This window comes from Equus caballus, chromosome 27 (assembly GCF_041296265.1).
Source record: "Equus caballus isolate H_3958 breed thoroughbred chromosome 27, TB-T2T, whole genome shotgun sequence".
Taxonomy (NCBI): Eukaryota; Metazoa; Chordata; class Mammalia; order Perissodactyla; family Equidae; genus Equus; species Equus caballus.
Window position 1 is genome coordinate 48,669,992 of NC_091710.1, and position 22,082 is coordinate 48,692,073.

General features: G+C 35.4%; 1 long non-coding RNA gene across 3 annotated transcripts in view; it reads right to left on the reverse strand.

The window, feature by feature from the left end:
- Nucleotides 1-752: 752 nt before the first annotated feature.
- The window catches only part of LOC111770889 (uncharacterized), a 36,645-nt gene continuing 15,315 nt past the window's right edge, over nt 753-22,082 (reverse strand). The window contains exons 2-5 of one of the 3 annotated variants that reach the window (XR_011433167.1): nt 9,031-9,279; nt 8,047-8,141; nt 7,038-7,186; nt 753-5,450 (exon numbers count right to left, since the gene is read on the reverse strand). This is a non-coding gene — a long non-coding RNA (uncharacterized lncRNA). Of the gene's footprint in view, nt 5,451-7,037; nt 7,187-8,046; nt 8,255-9,030; nt 9,280-22,082 lie in introns of all 3 variants that reach the window. The other 2 variants (XR_011433169.1, XR_011433168.1) reach the window with 2 other exon arrangements.

Consider the following 22,082-nt stretch of genomic DNA (forward strand, 5'->3'; position numbering starts at 1 on the left):
CCATGCTTGAGTCAAGGTAAGATGTTAAATCTTTATAGAAACCAAGCCATAGATATGAAACAAAGTTTAAAATAATTTTGTTTGTTTAATTCAATAATGATTTTAGGGCAAGCCACTCAATAAAAACTAGCGTATTCTCCCAATAGCTTGGCAATTAGACATAAATGAAATTGTTAAGAATAATGTATTTTTAAAGGATAGAATATGATTTTAAAATAGTGCTCTATTAGTTAGCTGCATTACATAAAAATTTACCACAAACTTAGTACTTTAAAAAACACATTTATAAAACTACACTTAGATATCATCTTATGCCCATTAGAATGGCTATAATCACCAAGACAAAAAATAACAAATGTTGGAGTAGTTGTGGAGAAAAGGGAACCCTCAAACACTGCTGCTGGGAATGAAAACTGGTGAAACCACTATGGAAAACAGTATGGAGATTCCTCAAAAATTAAAAATAGAAATACCATATGACCCAGCTATCCCCCTACTGAGTATCTGTGCAAAGAACTTGAGGTGAACTATACAAAGAGACTTATGCACCCCTATGTTCATTGCAGCATTATTCAAAATAGCCAAGATGTGGAAGCAACCCAAGTGTGCATTGACTGATGATTGGATAAAGAAAATGTGGTATATATATATACAATGGAATACTACTCAGCCATAAAAAAGACATAATCTTCCCATTCACAGCCACATAGATGGACCTTGAGGGCATCATGTTAAGTGAAATAAGCCAGACAGAGAAAGACAAACACTGTATTATTTCACTCCTAAGTGGAATATGAACAAACTTATGGATGAAGAGAACAACTTAGTGGTTACCAGGGGGAAGGGGGCGAGGGTGGGCATAAGGGGTGCAGGTTTACATTTATCTGGTGGCTGAAAAATATTAATGTACGACTGAAATTTCACAATGTTATAAACTAGACCACAATAAAAAAAATTTAAAAAATAAAAATCAGGCCAATAAAAAAGTAAATAAATAAAGAATGAAATTTTCTATATTTGCAAAAAGAAAAACCAAAACACATTTATTATCTCATTGGTTTCTGCTGGTCAAGAGTCTCAGCATGCCTTAGCACATTCCTCTCCTCAGGGTCTCAGAAGACTACTTTCAAGGAATCAGCCAGGCTGTGGTCTCTTTCAGAGTCTTAACTTGGGAGGAATCTAGGCTGTTGGCAGAAATCTGTTCCTTATGGTTGTGCGGCTGAGAGTTCCAGATTTTTGCTGGCTGTCATCTGGAAGCTGCCGTGAGCTTGTAAAAGCCACCCACAGTCCCCTCGTTTGTGGTCCTCTCTATAAGCCGTTCACAACAAGTTTACTGGCTCCTTCAAGGCCAGCAGGAGAGCAAGAGAGTGAGTCTGAGAGCAAGATGGCACGTCCTATGAGGTAACAAATCATGAGAGTGACATCCCATCACCTTTGCCATATTTTATTGGTTTATTGATGCGATGCCTCTGAGTATATGGTTTCAAAAATGAATTCGTACCATTAAGAAAAAGAAAAGGAAAATGAAATCAGAGATAATTATTTAGTTATATATACGTCCAAATACAAAAATATATTTAAAGATTTTTTGACTCTGTGTGTGTGTGTTTGCAAATGTTTCACATTAAATCAGCTTTAGAATTCTGTCTTTCTCTAAGGAACTTCAATTGTTAACTTGAACATTTACTCTTTACATAGTTATTCATTTGCTAAGGAGGAAAAAGCATACTATTTAGTTTAAAACTTAACTCTTTACTCAGGATTGCATTTGTCCTCAATGCCATATGTAACTGGTGTTTATAATATCTGTTAAAGTTTGTAGAAAAGAAATCTTAATTCTGAGAGAACATTTGGGTTCAACAGCTATAATACCTTTCAATCCACCATTTTAAATATTTTTAGCCTCAGGGTTTGTATTTCATTTGACAGGGATCTTATTTTTTCCCTTTTTATTGCTATTGCAGGTTCTTCTCAATTCTAAGGACATTTACACTTCATCACAGGAAGCTAGGGGATACTCTGAACTGCGATTCTTTCAGCACATTTGACTTATTTTCCCTGGAAGATAAAGTTGGAAATTTGAATCTGGTTTTCTCAATGATATTAGAAAGTTTAAAAAGTAAAATATTGCATGAATGGGTTGATTATTTTGTCTAATTCATGAAATATATCTGATCAATTAATTTCTGAAACTTACATATGTAATCTATTTTATTCATATCTCATAACAAAAATATAAATCAGATCCTTATAATCATTTAAATCAATGAGGCCATTGATTATCTTATACCAAATTTCTACGTGAACATATCTATTGAATACATATTCAGAGTAAAGCAGAGTGCAATGTACAAAAATTAATAGCAGAGAGCTCTTACCCTGTCCATCTTTGGGGTTTAATTTTCTATAATAAACTTAATATTTATTTAAATAGGATAAAAGACATTTCTTGGGCCAGCCCCAGTGGCCTAGTGGTCCGGTAAACTCTGCTTTGGTGGCCCAGGTTTTGTCCTGGGCGTGGACCTACACCCCAGCCATGCTGTGCTGGCAGCCCACACACTAAAAGATAGAGGAAAGTTGGCATGGGTGTTAGCTCAGGTGAATCTTCCTCAGCAAAAAGGAGAATGTTTCTTTCCTCCTAGATGATTACTATGGATAAACACTGAATTGCCTGTATAAAATTGATAGTAAACATTCAAAATACATCCAACTCTTGTCTACTTGGATGACCAGAGCAAATTGAAATGGCTGATGGTTCCTTCTTTAACCATGGGTCTGTTGCACGAATTAAGTTTCTGATATTAATTATAGTTTTGATAAGACTACTGAGGTTATTATGAAACACAACTTTAACACTTGAAGATTGGAATAATTGCTATTTAACTGACAAATATTTTGTAATAGTTCATTTTAAATATCTGCCTCCTGGCATTTGGGGAAATATGTTTAGAGATAAATAAGAAAAAGTTGAAAGAAAATGCTTACTAAAATTAAAATTCACTTCCCTGAACTCTAACCCCTAAACCCTGCCTCGAAATGCCTAACCAAAGTGAGAACTCCTGTTGACATCATCCCTGTCTTCAACGTGATCCCAAACTCAGCCATTTCAAATTGTGTATTCCTTGCCCAAAGTAATATTCTTTTTTTCTTTCAGTCAACACTTGAGAGTTCTCCCTTAAAACATCTGAAATTCTTAAATGTTTTTTATACTACTAATGAGACACAGATGATGGGAGCATTTGGTTTTCTAAACATTTCAAGTCGTTGCAGTAATATATGTTGTGCAATAATTATAAATATGTTGTATCAATGCTACTTCTATGACTATAAGTAAAAAAAAAATCAAGAACGTAGAAGTGAAAAGCACAGGTTTTCAAGTCAGACTGATATGGCTTCAAAGCCTCTATCTTGCACTATGTGACTTTGGATAAATTACAATAATATCATTTAACTTACAACACTAATGTGAAGATTAAATGAAAAAATGTATGAGAAACACATAGCATAGTGCCTATTCCAAAGTATTCACTGATTATTATTTTATTAGTACTGATACCACTGCTATTACTGCCATAATTACTATGAAATCTCTCATCCTGCTCCTCTAATTGTTACTATAAAACCACAGTCCACATGGTAACCTTTTAAGACTCTTCACATGGCCAAAGGTCACTGGTTTAGAGAAATGATTATACTGTATAATAAAAACTATGGAACAGGAATTCCCCTTTAGGCAATGGTAGAATAAGAGACTACTGGACAGACGCTTAGCAACTAACATAAACTCTGTAAATAATGCAAAAAGCTGATACTTGAAAGGCATCAGAGGGTGAATAAAAGGAGCAGATTCTAGTTGGATATTCACACTCAGAGGAAGGAGTAACAGACTGATTTATGTATTTTTGCTCCTTTTGGACTGGAGGCAGGCAGTTAGCACAGAGCACTGGCCTGTCAGTAGAAAACTCAATCTTTATGGACTCAGAATCCAGGAAATTGAGTGTAAGGCAACCATGACCATGGGAGAGAGAAGGAAAAATCCAGGAAAAGAAAGAGACAGAAAGAGGGCACCCAAATTATGTCTTTCCATGTATCTGGCTGACCCCTGAACCATGCATTTACAGAACAGAATAAAACCATTCAGCTAAAGAGAAAACTTGATGATTGGCTTCACGAGTGGCTACCCAAAACACAGAGTGCACAGTTTGCATCTAAATAAATAAAAAGTTTGCTAAAACAAATAACACCAGGAACACAAATAAATCCAGAGTCCCATAACTTAACATGGATGATGTCTAGGATACACTCCAAAATTACCTGATATATAAAGAATCTGTAATTTGGGACTCATTTTCAAAAACAAAGGCAATCAACTGAAACTAAACCTAAGATGAAGCAGATGATAAAGATTTTAAAACTGCTAATATTAAGACTCTCAAAGTAAAGAAGATACGTATTTATAAAGTCTATATATATCTTTATAAAACATATCTATATTTTTAAAAATTAGAAATGTAGGAAACATCACTAGCAGGATAGAAACAATAAAAGGTAACCTATGAAAATTAAAGATATGAAAACATGCAATATCTGAAATTTTAAAAAAATGACTAGCGTCTAGGGGAAGGGTGATGAGAGAAGAAGCAGTGACCTTGAAAATACGTCAAAGTTGTCACTTAGAAAAAAATTTTAATTCAGGTACATGTTAGATCACATCACATAGCTTAACATACATGTAACTTGATTCCTGGAAGAAGAGTGTTATGGGTTAAACTGTGCCCCCAACGCCAAATTTATTTGTTGAAGTCCTAACTCCCAGTACTTCAGAATGTGACTCTCATTAGAAACAGGATCATTGCAGATGTAATAAGTTAAAATGAAGTCATTCTGGAGTAGGGTGGACTTCTAATCCCGTATGACTGGTTTGTATATCAAAAAGGGAAATTTGGTCACTGACATGCACACAGGGAGAACACATGTAAAGATAAAGGCAGAGATCAGGGTGATGCTTCTACTAGTTATGGAACATCAAAGATTACTAGCACTTTTAAATTAATGTGCAAAGGCAATGGAACTTGCATAGCCAAAATAATTTTTTACAAGGAGAAGATGTTGGAGGACCCTTATGACTTGATTTTCACAGCCACTCTAAAGCTGCAGTAATCAGGAGAAAGTAGCACAGGCGAAAGGTTGGCCAATGGAACCAAATAGATAGATAAGAAATTGACAGGTCGGCCCAGTGGCACAGCGGTTAAGTGAGCACATTCTGCTTCGGCGCCCCGGGGTTCACCAGTTCAGATCCTGGGTGGGGATATGGCACTGCGTGGCAAACCATGCTGTGGTAGGTGTCCCACGTATAAAGTAGAGGAAGATGGGCATGGATGTTAGCTCAGGGCCAGTCTTCCTCAGTGAAAAGAGGATTTCCAGCAGATGCTAGCTGAGGGCTAATCTTCCTGAAAAAAAAAAAAAAAAATTGACTCACTTATATGAAAACTGATTTTGACAAACCTGCCAGGGACATTCAATGGGGAAATTACAATCTTTTCAACAAATAGTGCTAGAATAACTGGATGTTTGTGTGACAAGAATTTAGTAAAAAGACTTACCTCAAACTATATACAAAAATTGACTGGAAATGAACAGTAGGCCTACACATAAGACCTAAAGCTCAAGAATTTCTTAAGGAAAACTTAGTATAAGCGTTTATGGCTTTGAGTTATGAAAGACAGCACCAATCATAAAAGAAAAAAATAGATGAACTTTTTCAAAATTAAAACTTCTGTTCTAATGACAAATTAAGAAAGTGAAAGACAAGCTATAGAATTGGGGATATTATTTGCAAACTATATATCTGAAAAGAGATTTGTATTCTAAATATTTGAAGGACTTTTTCAACTCAATAAGAAGACAATTCAAAAATGAGTAGACATTTTAACAATTACTTTACAAAAAATGATATGTGAATGATCAATGAGCATGTAAAAAGATACTCAACATCACTAGTCATCAAAGAAATTCGAGTTAACACCCCAGTGACATGCCACTATGCTCCATTGTGGCTAAAATTAAAAGATGTGTTGGTGAGCATGCAGAGCAGCTGGAGCTCTCATACTTCGGTGGTGGGAGTGCAAAATTGTACGGTCATTTTGGAAAACATATCAGCATCAGAGACAAAGTTAAATCTAAAATCACATATTGACCAACAATCCAATTACTAGAGATTTACTCAAGAGCAATGAAAACACATATCCACACAACAACCTGTACACAAATGTTGGTACTAGCGTTGCTGATAATAGCTGAAAATTAGAAATAATCTGAATGTCCATCAACTGATGAATGGCTAAACAAATTATGGATCTTCCATTCTATTCAAAGCGTGCTACAATAAAAAGAAAACAGTTGACACGTAATAATCTGGATCTATTGCAAAACGTCATGCTAAGTGAAAGAACTGAAATGCAAAATAATACATATTGCAAGATTTTATTTATATGACACTCTGAAAAGAGTAAATAATACTGACTGAAAAGAGATCAATGGTAGTTAGGGTTTAGAGAAAGAGGGTTGACCGTAATAGGGCTTGAGGGAACTTATTGGGTTATTGGTAAAATTGTGCATCTTCATTGTGGTCATTAATACACAAATATGTACAATACTCTAAAACTTATCAAATTGCTCCTTTAAAACAAATGACAATTTCTGGAGGTAAAAATCACTCAATAAAGCTATTGAAAAACAAAACAGAAGAAACAAACAAACCAATTTTGGACTTAGTAAGGGACCCAGTTCACATATTGAGTTGGCCACTAATCGTGCTGGATTTTAATAAGATGTGTCAATGAAAAATAAAAATATTCGGTACTTTTTTTTTAATGACCTTGTGGGAGATAAAAATGATGCCTAAGACTAGGTCTCAACCACTAAACACTTTTTAATATAATTTAAAAAATGAAAACATGGTGGTAGTGGAGGTTATGGGGGGAGTGCAGGCTCTTGATGTACCGAGGCCAAGGTCAGATCTAATTTGTGCCACTTACTGTGTGAACTTTGGAAACCGCATAACCCCACTGTGCTTCGGTTTGCTCTTCTATAAAATGGGGGTGAAAATAGGCTTTATTGACAAGTTTTTGGTGATGATTAAGTCAGTTTCTCCACATAAAGCACCTAGGGCTGCACCTGCCTCAGTCTAAGTAAAGAATAAACATAGTTATTACAAATCATCAATGGCAACATACATGCTTTACTTAATTGGCTAATATCAATAAGTAGTGCACGTAGGAAGCACAAATATAACCAACTTAAATCAATTTAATTTTAGTGTAATACTGATTTAGTTAATTCAGGCCAATAAAGATTCCATTTTTCTCCAGAATTTCATATTACTCAAAACCTAAGGAATTCTGTCATGTGGTTGTGAATGACTTTTTTATGACATTTGTTAAATCTCTATTTTAAAGTTATTGAATATATTAAAACCCAGGAATATACTTATAATGAAATTTTTAAAATGTAGTTCAAGAATGAAAGGTATTACATAAATAATTAAGAATGTTTATATTGCATTTGAGCATTAATCTTGATATCCCTATGAATGAATTTGCCCATAGCAAACATATTACCTACCAAATAAGCCTTTAATATTTATTTAATGCAATTATTAACAAAACACAATATATTATAATAATAATCCCTATGCATACTTATAATGATGTTAAACATGGGACTTGTAAGACTGAATTTTTTAAATTACTTTCTAAAATACTCTAAATGCATTCTCTGTATGCATAGTCATAGGAAAAAAGAAAGAAAATGATTGTGGCAGGAACCTGAACCCCACATAGGGCCTGAACTATATAGAATAAGTTCTTGATGGTATAAAAACCACTGATTCCAAAAAGTCTATGACTCTACAGCAACAATTATACCTTTTTAAATCAATGGGAATTTTAGAATGCAACAAAGGGATTAAATTGAGCCCTGAGTAATTAATTAAAATGACAAATGTGTGTAAATGATGAATATAGACCATTGTAATTAGAGACTCACCAGGTGTAGCAAATATGCTCTACTTTCCATTTTCAAAATTGCTTAGAGCCTAATGTTAAGATGATTTTCCTGGGCTCATCTGAAATGCCAGCTCCCTGCAGACAATGGGCGATCTAGTTAGCTTCCCTTGCAACAATGAGTATGCATCTAAGGACATACAGAGCTGATAAAATAAATGTCTAGAGTGGTTCCAGAGAATGAGGAATCTCTGCAGGAGGGAAGAGGTGAATAGCATAATTAACTTGGGGTTGAGAGGAAAAATAATTCATATTTTGCCTTGAGAACAAGGTTAGCTAAAATACTTGTACCTTTTTTTTAGTATTTTCAAAACGTTGCCAAAAAGTCTGCTCTAATCTCTCCTCTTAAAAACTTGAGATTTGTCCAAATGTGATTAATTTGATAACTTGTCCTCTCTACTTTTACAAAATAGAGATTCACAGCTGTTACTAATTACAAGTGTACCCTGTGTAAAATAATCCAATAAAAAAATCCAAATTTACTAGAAGGTTAAGTTCAGACATGAATTAACGAAGGACACTTTTTTTAAATTCAATCCTTAAAAAAAGAATTGCATTAATATGTTTAACTGATTTGGAAAATATTTTTTAAATGATTTTGATGGAGAGATTTAGAGAGCAGAGAAACAGGTAACTAAAATGTTATGTCGTTATCAAATATAAACGAAAATAAAACATCTAAAATTTTAATAACCAGTGGATTTTTCTTCTTGAAGCATTATGATGTCGAGGTGAAAATTGCCCTCAGCTCCCGTAGATTGACTTAGGGGTTCTACTTAGGATGTGCATAGCTAATTTTATGCAATCCCCAAATACACAGCCTTTTATTTTTTTCTTTGAATTCAGAGTTTTTGTATTTTTATTATATAATGATCATAAGTCAGTTTTGTAACTTAAAAATATTCACTTATTAAAAGCATATTAATACTTTCATAAACTATACACGAAAGATGAGAAAAATACATGCATTTATAGAACTGCATTTCAGTCATGCCAGCTCCCTGCAGAGGGAATGCCAAGGTGACCACATTCGTCTGTGAGGGTGCCGAGCAATCCTTGTTTAGACATACACAGTCTTCTACTTGTCCGGCAGGGTCAACCCTGCACTTCTTGATGGTTTCCTCCAGCTGGGAATGTGCATGTCCACTTGTCTACTTCTTAGAGCAGACGTTTATCTTCCTCATTCACTGTTGATTCTCAAATTGTTCCCCCATACCTGGATGGCAAGGAGAGAACAAAGAAAGAGGAAGACCATTCCGTGTTGGTAGGTGGCAGGTTTAATAAGCAGGGGAACTTAGAGTGGCCCCAAGACAAGAAGATCTCTGCACCCATCTGCCAGAATCTTAAGTTTCTGTAGAAGCCTTAAATGGGTTCAGTTGCTGAACACTGTCCAGATGCTCTCAACAACACGTTGCTCTCCCAAGGCTCTGTCCTTGAAAATGGCTCCCACTGTGGGGGCAGAATGTACATTCCAAGGGTAGGAGAAGGAGAAGCTTCCCATTGCCCGAGTCCAGCTCTGGGGTCAACTAGTGGTCACGTCCTCTCGATGACCTCCTCCAACATCCACAAGTCATTGAAAGAGGACTAAGGCTGTGCAGATAATTAATTTCACTTATTTTTCCACAGAGATTTTACTATATACCTACATTTAAGGTAAGAATTCTTGAACTTTTAATTAACTTGTTTGGTTTCATATAGTCAATAAGTACTATAGCCAAGATTCAAACAAAGGCGTGTCTAATTCCAAAGCCTACACTGCTTTCTCAGATGGACGTCATTTTTAGATAGTCTCATTTCTCTTAGCAATCCTTTGGTAAACTCCCCAGGGATGTGCCCACACTAGATGGAAACTGCACAATTGCCAGATGTGCCATTCTCATAGACAAAAATGTGGCTGCTGCTCCTGGGGGTTGCCTGGTGTAGCTGCTCCCATAGGTTAAAATGAAACTTCTAAGACTTCACCTTATTTACTTTTGATTCCAGCCACTTTTCTATAGGAGATTAGCATCCAGAACTTAACTATTGAGTACCTTTTCCCAGAGTAACATAATACCTATATATTATATAAATAATACATGTGTAATAAATAATACCTATAATATAATATTCGCATGCATTTTCTTCCACATACAAAATATATGTTATTGATATTATCTTCTGTCATTGTGACTTTCATGTAAAGAAGATTAAAATATTTGGTCCATAAATAAATGTTTAGATTCTATAGAAATAAATTCTTGGCATAGTTTTTTTTATCAATTTATTAATGCATGTGTGTGTATATGTAGGTGTCATTTATTTATGGGGATTTAAAGAGAGCATGGGGCCATGGCATATCTCATTTTTTTACAGACAATTGCTCAATTACAAATAACTGATAAGCTTTTAGATGACGGTCTGTCTTAAACTGGGAAATTACAGAATTCTAGAGAATATAATGTACTGTAAATTGTACTTCATTTTTAAGAGAACTTGAACTTTCTAGGGCAAAGCAAGGGCTGGTTGGAAGAAATTCTATGAATATAATATTTAATGCAGTGTTAAGAGCTTTGTAACATGAGACTGTCCAACAATGATATCAGCTTCTTGGGAGGAACTGACCCCACTCCCGAGACAGACTCATGAAGGTAGAGGACAGAGATCACCTTTTTGGTGTCTGTATGAAGGACTCTTGCTACAGCAGTGGGTTGCTGGATTAAATATAAACCAGGTATATTTGAACTCCAGTTCAAAGTTTTATGATTCTGTAAATTGCTATTATTTTCATAAATATCATGCCAATTTGTAGATTTTTCTTTTAGGTCATTGATTGGCTAGAGTTTGGGAGAAAGTCTCATTTTAAAAGTAAACTTTGACCATACGATTTTCTAAAAATGAAATAAATTGTTATTATTATATTCTTTTATAATGAATTTTTCTTATGGCTTCTTTTACTAATATTTAGTTCTGTTCCTTTCCTTGAGGATAATTCCCAATTCTCACAACAATGGATCTTTCAATTTCTCCATAATTAGCACTCTCTCACCGTCTTTCTAGAAGTCTACCAGAATATTATTGGATTCTCTAGTGGTGAGATATCCTGTCATTGCTAGACATTTATAGAAAGAATTTCTCTGCCAATTAGATAATAAGGGAATGAATATATATATATTGTAACCTTTGGTGTCATTTTATGACGACAACTCTCATTCTTTGACAGGCAGTGAAGCAAGGATTCCAGATATGTAGTAGAAATATGCAATTGGTTTTTTAATGTTCTGGGAAGAAAGCAATGTAATTAAATTCTTGGTAGCTCATATTGAGTCAAAAGGCAAAATCCAGAAATCTATGGTTTTCCGTTTCTTTTAAATAGTGTTGGTTTTAAATCCTCTGACCCGGAATCAGTCTTTCTCTCTCTAATTTCTTCAATAGTAATACAACGCTAACTGCAAGCTGCAAAATTAGGAGAAAATTGGCATTTGCTTCATATGAAGTCGCAGTGGCTTGAAGTTTTAATGATAAATCAGTTGTTAATTAGGTAAGATATTTTTGTTTCTCTTTTATGTGAATATCGGAGTTTGACTGAATGTCATTGTACAGAGGATTTAGTAATGACACTCGAATTTCAAACTTTCTGTTCAATAGCATTGACAAAAGGCAATATAACTATGTGGAGATTCATTTGGATGTCTTTTGTTTGTCTTATGTATTTATCTAATCTTACTCTATCTTCTGTAAACTTGAGCTTAGGGAAAAACAAATGAGCTACTGTAAATTAAGCAGTATGAATGTGATTTTTCAATGTTATCTGACTATATCACTAATGTAAAATAGTGAAATAGAGAAAAGTTTTATTAGCATGTGATATTTTAGGAAAACAATTAAGCACTATCCATCAAAGGTAAGCGTTTCTCTTAAGTTATAGTTGCCTTTGCGATGCTGTAAGTGAGTATTTGGGGAATACAGTTGAATCTTGATTTGTATTTAATTAAACCAAAATATGAAGGAAAATAGGTGTTTGTTGAGTTTAATTCAATCCCAGTTAATTACCAAACCCACATTCCTGGCTATTTTCTTGACTAAAATTAGTAATTTACAGTTGATGGAACTGTCTTTATGTATATTTCCCCTCGTTTCTGTCACCTATGAGTCCCATTAGCCTCCTCTATCAAGACAGAAGCCTACTTTTTTGGAATGTGTGAGCAAATTATGTTTTAAATGTTGAGTTGATTTAAAGGCCTACCTAAAGGAGTTTTAAAGTCCACTGTAGCTGGCTGTTCATGTGTTAGGATGCTGAGTTCTATTGGCTAGCTGTCTACAACGGCTGCAGGCAAATTCTTGGAAGTCCACAAGGGAAGACAGTCTGGACAAAATCATTCTTTGCCAAACACTACCAAGCCTGAGTGTAGGCCCCTGGAGAACTGGGCTCATGTATAAGTGAGACACAAGTGCTGCTTTTCCTAGAAGACACAGGTATACAGGTAAACCGAGGCCTCTTACCAAGTGGAATGTAGCTACAGGCACAGTTTTCTGAAACAACTGCCAAGAAAAGAAAGAATCTGGGAGAGGAAACCTTAAAATGATACTCCCAAGAGACATGCTGAAGCAGACCAGTAAGCAAAAACAATTTAAAATATCCCTATTATCAAGCAATAAAATCCACCACTCCATCGTTGTCCTTGTCTATGTTTTCCTCATAGGGTTTGAAGCCTATATCCAAGGTTGTCCCTAATTTCTCATAATAGTTTACCCCAGGCATGCATTTTCACGTTGGCAGAGAATGTGTTGTGATTTGAGCTTATGGTCCTGCCCAGAAATCTCTATTTCTCGTCTTAGAATCCATTCTTTCTTTCTTTAGACATTTTAAAATCGTCCCTTGGTTTTCCAAACTCAGTAGGTCATGAGCTTTTCAAGGATAGGGAGCATGACTTATTTATTTTAATAACTCCCAAGCCGACAATAATTACTGTCATATTTAAAAATTCAAACTCTCAAGTAAGTGGTGACACATTAAGTTAGAACCCCTTGCTGTGATTTTCCTTTTTTTAATGGCTTAGTTCAGTGATTGAAAGAGATTGAATTTAAAGACAGAAAAAAGGTCACAGAAAGGGGAAGCAGATATCCTAAAAGCAACATAGTTCTTCTAGGCACGAGATCTCCGGATCCTTAAACACATTCTCCCTGTGTGACACAAGGAAGGAAATGTATAGGACAGAAAGAACATGAATTGCTGTGTGAACACAGTCCTCCCAGCTTGCTTCATTGAGCCAGTCTCCTTAAAGAATGGTTTCTCCTTAGTCACTATCTTAAAAAAGATATCCCCCTACTTTCTCTACTGAGAACTCATCTCCAATTATTTTAAATGCCTAGGAGATATGTCTGACTTCTCATTTTGAGTAACTTCATCTTTTTCTTTAACATTTAATCACTCGGTACCTTAGCCTCATCTTCATTTTAAACTACTTTCTTCATATTTCATTGGAACTAGCTGGGAGACCTTCGATTCTTACTGTATCAATAAAATGTGTCCTTTATTTTAAATCCACATTTTATGAAACCAGAAATAGTTTTATCTGAAACACATAGCAGTTATTTATTCTTAAAAGTCTACCTGGTTTTCACTTATTTCATATGTGTGCATGTGTGTGTGTGTACCCAAAATTATTTATTTTTGTAAAAACATGTATTTTTAGTTTGGTCGAAATTTTATCAACAAAATCCTTCTTTTTCCTAACATCTGTGCCAATCTTCCTCTATTTTATGTGGGATGCCACCACAGCATGGCTTGACCAGCGGTGGTAGGTCCGCACCCAGGATCTGAACTGTGAACCCTGTGCCGCCAAAGCAGAGCCTGCAAACTTAACCACTATGCCACCAGGCAGGCCCCTACAATATTTTCTTTTAGATAGTTTTGTGTCTGGCTTCTTTCACTCAAAATAGTGTTTGTGGAGTTTTTTTCCTGCTGTTGTGTCTAATCACAGATTGGGTTTTTTTGTTGTTGTTTTCATCTTTTCACGTTTACCTATTACTGCATAATATTCTATTGTAAAGATATCATGATTTTCTTCACCCACTTTAATGTTTATGGACATTTGCATTTTTTCCAGTTTTGGCTATTTTGAACAATGCTGCTGAGAACTTTTGTCCATGTCTTTTGATACACATATATGTATATTTGTCCTACATATGAAATTGCTGAATCTTAGTTTGTGCTTAGATAGCCTTAGTAAATAATGGCACCCAGATTTCTAAAGAAATGATGTCAATTTAAATCATAATTGGTATTATCAATCCATTCCATTTTAGCTATTGGAGTTTGTGTGTCTAAGCGTTTTAATTGGTTTTAATTTATGTTTCATTGATTTTGAAGGAGATTGAACAAGTTATTTGCATAAGCTATTAGGACATCAACTTTTCTGAAGTACTATTCTTTTTTCCGGCTCTTTCTTTCTTACTCTTTTCTTGCTTCTTTTTCCCCACTATCAATTTTCATTTGGGTGTTATCTCCTATTCTGTCTCCCTGTCTTACTATCTTTCTCTGTCTCTCTTTTGTTTCTAACTCTTTCCTACTCCATCAATCTTCTCCTGTCTTTTCCACATATACTGTCTCTCTAAGCCTACTTATTCAAAAGTGATACGACTTCTAGAAAATGTTCTACGTATGCTTTCCAAAGTATAATTTTCGAATGTTTACAGCATTACAGTCTTTGGACCAGGAAGATAGTTTGAAATCTTGTGAGTTACCTTATAATACTTATACTATAAAATAATTTATATTATGACAGATATTCAATAACTGAGTGTTTTAATAATTTGCTTTTTAATGGTTAAATAATTACTTCTCATCAAATTACATTAAACATTATTTTAACTGTGTATCACATACTTATTAACACTTATCTTTCAGTGCTCTATGGTCATAAGATTGTCAGTAATAAATATGATATTTTTAAAAATCTAGAAGAAACATCTAGGTAAAGAAGATAATATGATAACAAGTACTTCTAAATGATAACAGAAAATAACTTTAGATGTCTGATAAAATTGATTCTTGCTATCTTGGTGAGTAGCAGAACAAAAGCGTGTTAACATTAAGAAAAACATATAGTAAAACAAACTATATGTTTGAACAAGCAGAGGAAATCAATGGCAAAAGAAAGTTGCAGAATTACAACGTATTCCTATTTTAGAAATGATTAAGAGATATCACAAAATAAATAACTATGTGAAGAGAGACAAGCTAGCTGGCCTGATAGAAGCCCTTTTCAATCGACAAATTCTAAGATTCTGTGAGAAATGATCCATCCAAACCTGAGGCTCAGGTGGCGATAATACGTTTCCCCTCAAGAAATTGAATGTAGTGAAGAAGAGAGTAGACTCACATGACAGAGACGGAGAGTGGTTCCTTAGTGAGGTTTTCTTCACAAATAATAAGGCAAAGGAATTTTAAAAAATGGATCATAGAGTCTACATGCAAGAATAGAATTTTCAGTTTTACACTGAATCTCTCAAATCCTAACTAATGATTTTCTAGAGTACGCAGTGATGTCAATCCTGACGTGGTAATTTTGCTCTTATATTTTTTCCCCAATTTTTTGAGGAAGAACATGATTCTGATTCAATAAATGCTTCCATTGAAATATGTTTCTTTAGAATGTCCAGCTGTTTCAAAAGTTAAGAAAAAAATTGCATGCTCTCATTTTGTGATACATCTTTCATCTTATCTAAATATAAATTGATATCCTATTAGGTACTCATCTTTGCAAAGTTTCCGTCCTCATAATGAGATTGAGGCCAAGTTTTCTAATTTTGTAAAACTATAATCATCTTGCTTTTTATGCCCAACTTTATGCCCTGCTTTTTATGTCAAGCAGGAAAAGGTATAAAGATATGTAGACAGTGATTTTTGACTTTTAGTCAATCGCCTAATTTTTTGTTACCACAGTTTTCTCCTCCATAAAAGTTAATATGATGCAAATTCGTGATGCAAGTTTTGAGCCTTCTTGTGGGAGGGGAAGGTCAATTTAAGAAAAGGAGGAAGTGGAATGTTTAAGGATTATTGGTGGGTAGAACATAGGGTATACTTTCCTCTCCCTTGACTTTTTCCTGGAGCACAATGGTGAGTACCTCAGCGCCATCTGACACAATGAAGAGTTGGGGAAAAGTTACGGAGACAGATGCCCAGTGACACTTCTGCATCCTACCGGGACAAGGTCGGGCATTAGTTTTGCACCTGCCTCTTCTGGGATGGTATATGATGGTGTTTTAGGAGACATTGATACCTTGATATATTTAATGCTAATAACGAAGGTTTTAAAAAGGAAAGAATGCTGACATAACATTTATTTGACACCTTAAAACTATCCCCGAACTTTTAGAATTTTTCATTAAATCAACTTTCATTGCTCTCTCTATGTTGTTACTTTGCAGTATAGTCCAAACAATTTAGGTGTTTAAAGTATAGGGATGTGAATGAGAAATGTAAAATTTGACCTTTCTTTAAAGGAAATAGATGGAGTTGCTGAAAATCAGAATGCTAGTATCTTGAAATGTAAACTTCTTGAATGCAAACTTCCTCTTCCTCCTTTTTTTTTTTTTGTGAGGAAGATTGGCCCTGAGCTAACATGAGTTGCTAATCCTCTTCTTTTTGCTTGAGCAAGATTGTTGCTGAGCTAACATCTGTGCTGATCTCCCTCTATTTTATGTGGGATGCCACCACAGTGTGGCTTGACAAGCAGTGCTAGGTCCACATCCAGGATCCAAACCTACAAACCCAGGGTTGCTGCAGCGGAACGCACAAACCTAACCACTACCTCACCCGGCCAGACCCCAAAACTTCTTTTTTACATGTCAGGTATTTTTTTATTTGTTTCATTTCTGATTGTCTATACGGTTAACAATTTTAATAGAACTTAAATATGAAAATAAAGGTTTTATCAAATTGAAGGGTTATGGAGAAATATGAAAAGATACTTGATTTTAAGAAGAAAAAATTAAGAAAAGACACTGACCTATAAAATAAATGTTTAATATCTTGGCTTCTTTCATAACCTTAACTTTTACATGTATATGGTCTTTCATACATATTATTATTATCTCACTAGATTAAAATAACATCAAAAAAATCACAACTAGGGGCCAGCCCTGGTGGCCTAGTGCTTATATCTAGCACACTCTACTTCCATGGCCTGGGTTTGGTGTCCAGGCACGAACCTACACTCTTTATCAGCAGCCATGCTGTGTTGGTGACCCACTTGCAAAATAGAGGAAGATTGGCACAGATGCTAGCTCAGGGCAAATCTTCCTCAAGTAAAAAAAAAAAAAAAATGAGGAAGATTGGCACACAGATGTTAGCTCAGGGTGAATCTTCTTCAGAAAAAAAAATCACAACTAATAATACTGGTGATGATAACTAAAAGTTTTTAAGAAATTATTAGCCTTATTATATGAGTGAAGCTGTTTTAAGCAGTTTATCTTTAATCCTAATAGCATCAATATAAATCAGGTAGTTATTTTTTCATTGTTTAGATAAGGTAATAGAAATTTAGAAAGGTTAAATAATTTGTCTATAGTCACATGGAAATGATGCTATGTAGCCCAGATCTGATTTCATACCCTGCGTACTAAGTAATTACATTAGGTCATGTTACCTTATATTCTATTACGTTGGTTATATTAAGCTACATGTTTGTTATAATGAAATGTTATACTAATATAATTTCTGGAATTAAAAAACTACACATATGTGTTCAAATTCTTAATCATATTGTATGGTTTTGAACATATTTGAATAGTTTATGGTTTTGCAAGGGGCTTGGTTAGAACACCACACGGGAACGGAATGGGAGGTGCTGGACTCCTCCTTGAGGGGCAGGATTCGTCACTGAGACCCCCAGCTTAACGTAGCAACCCTTCAAAGGGCTACGTTCTCCTTCAAGATAGAGCTGGAAAATTTTGCCCTGCTCAGGGAGAGAGCAAAGATGCTCTCTTTTAAAGAATTTCTCTTGCAAATTAAAACTTCTGTTTACCCCCATCATAGGTTAGCAATCGAAATTAATACTAATTGGCAGAGGGATTTTGAGCTAAAAAATATCTTGAAGATTGGTTATAGGCAGTAACCTTTCTGAGTACTTAGAGACATGAACACAGAAAGCAATATGGACAGTGGCTTCTCGCGTAGATTGACAGACAGGGGCATGTATGGGGCACCAATAACCTGATTTGTTAGGAGAACCCAGGCCTGATGAGCTTGCTCTGGAAGCAACTCTCCCTGCAATGGTTTCTGCACTTAGATTTCATTTAGTTTATAATTTTGAATCTTGTATAATCTACCCAACATATCAATTATGAAATTGCCTTATGTAGTGCATTATTTTTTCTTACCCTTTCAAGGTAACTTTCAAAAATATTACTCAGTGAGTATATTTAACTCTTCTCTTTTCTATCTTATTATTAAGCGTTTTCCCCTATCCATGCAGCTAATAGTTAACAGCACTAATTGCTACAGATCGGCCATCCAGGAACAAATGTTCTGCCTGTGTTATTAAAGTTTGGGAAAATCCTTAATTATAGTCCTTAACTTGGCTCTTGACCAGAGTTTAGCAATCTCACAGTGCCTTCCGATTTGGCAGTTTTACAATGTGGTATTTCTTTTTCTGAGGAAAGCCTAAAGAAAAGGTAGCTCATTTAGAACATCAGGTAAGGCTGATAAACAGAGGAGATGGAAGGAGGGTAAATTTCAAAAGTTACAAATCTTTAAGAGAGACTTCCTTAAAGTTAAAATTTTATTTTGAGGCCTCAGTACTCCAAATAAATACTCCGACTTTTGAATGTTTGGTGTTTTATTCTCTAATTTTTATAGAATTCTTCATAAGTCTCTTAGTTCATTAATTTTTACATGTCAGAAGTTCTCCCCTAAAGGCCATTGATATTCTGTGTTGATTTTGGTTTTGGCTATTTATCAAGAAAAGCGCAAGAGATAGAATTATAATGAGACTTTAAATAGAAATCAGATTTTCTTTAAGAAGGACAGTGAGATTTTGACAAAGATAAATCCAGGACAAATAAGAAAGCAGAACCACCACATTTGGTCATCATGTATGCTTATGAATGTTGTCTTGGGTTCCCCAAACACACAGATGCTAGGAAGGGGTCATATGATCCACAACCTGACAGGACAGAGGCTGCCCTCCTGCGGGTTTTGTAAGGGCCATAGGGTAAAGTTTGGCTACTGTGTTTTCATGACTGGTTACTGGTCTGATGGTCTCCAACCATTAGCCCTCGGAGTCGACTTAGATTATATGGAGATTTATTGGGAAACTGTCTGCACCCATTCTCTGTGGAAGCCCCCTTTATGCGTGTTCAACAGAAAGAAGAAAACCAAGGACAAAACAAAAGCCATTTATGTACAAAACTTTGTACATATAAACAAAAGCAAAAGTACCGCAAGCAGCAGGAGAAAGAACATGTTAGTAGCAAACAATTGTACACCTTCCAATGGTTCAGCTGGAAGGCTAAGGTCTGAAGGCTTTGCACAAAAACCTAGGCTTAATGGATCAAATGAGGTACCTTCCAGCCAAAATTACTTTACACACAGATCCAGGCTTGAAAACCTTATATAAAAATCTAAGTTTAATGACCTTATACAAAAACCTATTTGGTTATGTATGCTAGGATAACAAAATAAATTTAGCAACACTGCTCAATGAAACTATTCAGAGCTTAGATCATTGTTGAGACTGCCTCACCAGACCTAAAGGAAAAATGGGATTTGGGCATAAAGAACCCAGTGAGCACGCCTGTTGGTCGAGAGCCTCCTGGATTCCATCAACTGAGTCTTTAAAACAAACCTCCAGAAATGCTCAGAAGAGTACTGACCATTGAATATCTGGATAAAAAGACTGTTCTGAATTTATTTCTTGTTTTAGTAAAGTCAGACACAGTCTCCTGTACAGACCAGGCTGGTGATCTTAGAGTTCTGGGAATCATGGAGTCAGGGACTGACGGTCTTTCAGAGGGAAGATGTGTTGACATTATCTGCAGAAGTGTGGTTACTCAGGTGAGATGCTGTTCATTAACGATGCTCAGAGGTGTGCTTATGGAACAAGTCTGTCTCTTACTGCTAACTTCAGAAGCAAAGTCTAACATGGATTGGTTGTCTTACACAAAGGTGTTCACTGAGTTGAGTCGTTGATGACCAACGGAACAAGCTTCACAGTTTCTGATGGTTGCTTGCCATCATCACTACAGAGCAATTAATATGAAACTTCAAGAATGGTGAGAAAAAGCCTAAGGTCTCAAGTTTCTGAGATTTTGATAAATGTTAAGAAAAATATAACAGTTCCATTTTATTTAGAAGGATCTGTTTCAACAATTTGTTAGTTTGATCAAATTTTAAAATAGATGACACAAGATTGGGTATTTCAACAGGGAGTCCATAATTATTCAACACTAGCATGGATTTATTTTGCTAGTAACAACTCTTGGGAAATAACTCTATTTCTTCTTTAATCTTGGAAATCAACTTAATTATATTAAAAAGAAACATTATTATTTTGAATAATCAAACAATACTACAAAGAATGGAAAACGCTAGAAAACTCCACAAATCTCAAATAACCATCGTTAGAGTTAAAACCATTCCCTATAGTGATCCATAAATCCCACAAATGTTAGTTTTGGTTTTGTGCCTAATTGCCCTCAGTGTTTAGCATCAACACCTCTAATGTGGTTTACATTCCTGAGTGATTTTGACTCACATCTCTGTAGGTTTATTTTACTGTTTTTCTTGAAATTCACACACTTAAAGTTATCGACCTCTCACCTACACTTGATCACCAGCTTTTCTGAGTACAGTATTCTTGGGCTTCATTTTTCTCTCAGTATATTATACATGCTTTAAAATATTTCTTGTCATTTAATGTTTCTCTGGAGAAGTATTAGTCCACCCTTAATTTTCCTCTTCCATGTCACATTTTGTCCTGCAAGGATGACTAATGACACTTTCATTCCTAAAGTTTGGTAAGGGAGCCAGAAATCTATGTGGACTAAGCTACTGCATTTTAACCCTCTTGAAAGATATCTTACTGCTTGCAAAAAACTAGAAAGCTAGAGACTGCATTGTTCAAATTTGCTATCACCCACTCAACGGATTCATCGTATGGGAGTTTTGGAAAAGGAACATAGTATCAAGAGAACTTGTCCCTTGATACTAATTCTTACCTTGTTTAAAGGCTGTAATAACCACACCTGAGGTAGTTACCCTTCTCTTAGATAACAAATATCCTAATGGCCCTACCCCTACTAACTTTCATTGTCTTCAGTCCTTACATGCCATAGAAGGTTGTAATACTTAGAATATATGCTTTACTGCCACAATAAAGAGACATAAAAATAAAATGAGCGTATTTCTTTCTCAGATATGGTCAAAACATGAGTGATATTTGCTGGCAGGGTGGTTCTGCTCCAACATGTTTTTTGGGGTTTTTGTTTTTGTTTTTGTTTTGTGAGGAATATTGTCCCTGAGCTAACATCTGTGCTAATCCTCCTCTATTTTGTATGTGGGATGCCACCACAGGGTGACTTGATGAACAGTGTGTGTGTCCATGCCCGAGATCCGAACCTGCAAACCCTGAGCCATCAAAGCGAAGTGCACAAGCTCAAGCACTATGCCGCCAGGCTGGCCCCACCAATCTTCCTCTTTTTGTTTTAGAAAGACTGGCCCTGAACTAACATCTGTTACCAATCTACCCCTCCCCCACCTTTTTTTTAGTGAGGAAGAGTGGCCTTGAACTAATATCTATGCCAGTCTTCCTCTATTTTGTATGTGGGACACCAACCCAGCATGGCTTGATGAGCAGTGCATAGGTCCCTGCCTGGGAGCTGAAGCCACAGACCCCAGGCCACCAAAGCAGAGTGTGTGAACTTAACCACTATGGCACTGGGATGGCCCCTCCAACATGTTTTTTAAAGGAGCTCCTTAGATTCTTTTTACCTTATTTTTCTACTAACTCATGAAAAATATCTTTCATGTGATAGAAT